General features: G+C 42.3%; 1 non-coding gene across 1 annotated transcript; it reads left to right on the top strand.

The window, feature by feature from the left end:
* Positions 1-1,353: 1,353 nt before the first annotated feature.
* On the top strand, positions 1,354-1,472 carry LOC111739214. Its single transcript, XR_002780179.1, has one exon. It is a non-coding gene; the product is annotated as a 5S ribosomal RNA (ribosomal RNA).
* The last annotated feature ends 1,385 nt before the right edge of the window (positions 1,473-2,857 follow it).

Raw genomic sequence — 2,857 nt, 5'->3', positions numbered from 1 at the left:
GTCTGGTAGAAAGCTGCCCTTACAGTCTTCACCCTGAAGCCAGACAATTCAATTCCTCCACACATGTCCATGGCATCTTTTGAGCTGCTGCCCCAGCACTGGAGCTCAGAGTAAGTCTGTGTATGGGCCCTTTAAGAGGAATGCTTGGGACTCCAGCTGCCCTCTTCCCCACTCAGCCACAATCTCTGCTGGTTTTCACAGCCAGAAGTTATGGGGATTTCTCTTCCTGGCACTGGAAATCTGGGCTGGCGAGTCTGGTGTGAGGCTGGGACTCCTTGCTTCTCAAGGGGGACATTCTCAGCAGAGATATCCCTCCCAATTTTTAACTGCCACACGTGGGTATGGGAACCAGCCTGTTCCACATCTCTGCCTTTCCTATCAATCTTGATGGGGCTTCTTCTGTATGTCCTTAGTTACAGAACTTCTGTTCAGCTAGATTTCAGGCAGTTTTCAATGATGATTGTTCTGTAGTTTAGTTGTAATTTTGATATGGTCTGGGAGGAAGTAAGCACAGAGCTTTCCTACTCCACCATCTTGATGTTGGGTGTCTGCCTTCTTAAATAAAGTACTTTCACTTAAATCCCTATTTAGTGTCTGCATCTGTGAAAACCCACACCAAAAAGTATTGCATCCAATGGCCATTTCAAAATACAAGGAAGAGAAATTCTCAAAAACAGGTAATACTGCAAAGCGGTCCAGTGATAAAAGAAAGCCTCATCTGTAACATGCTCACGCTCTCAAGAGGCCACTTTAGTGGGCAAGTCATGGTCTCTTATTATTGCCTCGCCTATGCTCCTTTCTAGACATAACTATACTACTCTCCAGGATGGTGGTTCTCAAAGTGTGGTCCCAGAACCAGCAGCATTAGGATCACCTGGGAACTTGCTAGAAATGAAAATTCCTGGGCCCCACCCCTGCCTATCGAATCATACACTCTTGGATAGGGGCCCACATCTCTATTTTAACAAGCCCTGTAAGTGATTCTGATGCACGGTAAAGTTTAAGAATAGGAAATATTTCCTGTCACCCCCAACCTGATTGTAAAAATCCCCAACTCTAGTTCTTCATAATTTTTCACATTTATTTAGTCAACTTAAACTCTCAGAGCTATCTCTTAAAACTCTCTCATGTTGACCTCTTTTCTCCTCATTGCTACTGGTTTAATTCAGACCAATCCACATTTCTTACTTGAATTATCTATGCAGCTTCCCAACTGGTCTCTCTGAATGCAGGCCTCCTATCTGCTTTCCACCAGCCACTAAATTTATATGTCTGAAAGGCAAATGTGTTATGCCCCTCAAGTGTTTCAAATGCTTCCTGCCATCTAAATGTAAATCTCAAATTCTTAGGATCGTCTACAGCCATGCCACCCTGAACAAGCCCGATCCCGTCTGATCTCGGAAGCTAAGCAGGATCGGGCCTGGTTAGTACTTGGATGGGAGACCACCTAGGAAGACCAGGTGCTGTAGGTGTAAAAAATAAATAAAAAATAAAAAATAAGGGATTGTAAGCAGACAAGGCCCTTGCAATCTGTGAGGTCAACCAAGGCTGGTCTCGCTTAAAATAAATAAATAAATAAATAATAAAATTCTTAGGATCTCTATACAAGGCCATTTGTGATTTGATTCCTGCTTGCCTAACTTTTCCTGGACTACAGGCACACTGCAAAAATACTAACAATGTGACCTTGGGCAAGTAGCCTACTTGCTTTGTGCCTTGGATTCTTTACCTGTAAAAATGAAGAAGGTATTTGTACTGGCCTCATAAGATTTTGTGCAGATTAAATGAGAGAACTCATGTAAACAGTTGAGCACAGTGTCTAATCCAAGGTAAGCGTGCAATAAATGTTGGTTATTATTATCATTTCTCTAGGAAAGTAGTAATGTAAGCAAAGCAATCTCTCTCTATCAAAATGTGAAGAATATATTATAGGTACAATCACCATGTCTCAGGAGAACACTTGCAATGCTTAGAAAATTGTCTTGAGCCCTTGAGCCCTTTTTGGATTACTGGACAAGAACAAACAGGCTTAAGTCTTCGGGCCAGCACAGTGTTGACCATGGAGCTCACTGCTGCAAATAGCAACCACCTGTGGGCTGGACAATAATGTGTCTGCCCTCTGGTGAAGAGCAGGTGGGATGCAGCTGAGGGGAGGATAGGGGACGACAGCAGGCACTGCTCTGAGTCAGGGGCATGAGGGTGTGAAGAAAGCTAAACCAAACGCAACTCAGCGAGGAGAAAGGAAGGAAGTGGGCACAATTCAATAAAAAATAGCTTCTTGGGGGACAGTGCTATCTGTGGAGAGTTTGGGTCCCTTGGCCTAGCCTCATTTTCACAAATTGCCTCAAGAGTAAGTGTTATGTCTAATGAGGTTACACTATCACAGACGGAGATGAACCAATGAGATTAAAGTCACTCTTCATCAGGGAACTGAAAACTTAGATCTCATTTCTCAGAGTACACTATAAATTAAGGTTTTTAAGTAAATTCAGCAATTATCTTGTAAATAACATAATTATATTGTGCTCTATTTTTGTGTTATAAATTAATTTATTGAATGCAAAGATTTAAGGTGTCTTGCCAATCCTGCTACAACATATTTTAAAAACTATTTTTTAAAAGATCAGGAGTCTCCAAAGAGGAAGTGGAATAGGCCAGGCACTGAGTCTTCTGAAGCTTTACGTTAATTTTACAAAATGAACCTCATGGTGTTGTGAGTGGGACCGTGTTCCAGTCCACCCCCTCCACCCCCGCCATAAGATACATTGAAGGCCTAACTCCCAGAATCCGAGAATGTAATTTTATTTGGAAGTGGGATCATGGAAGATGTAATTAGTGAAGATGAGGTTGTTCTAGA

Source organism: Pteropus vampyrus, unplaced genomic scaffold, assembly GCF_000151845.1.
Source record: "Pteropus vampyrus isolate Shadow unplaced genomic scaffold, Pvam_2.0 Scaffold2, whole genome shotgun sequence".
In the NCBI taxonomy this organism is placed as follows: Eukaryota; Metazoa; Chordata; class Mammalia; order Chiroptera; family Pteropodidae; genus Pteropus; species Pteropus vampyrus.
This window is presented reverse-complemented; position numbering and strand designations above follow the sequence as displayed.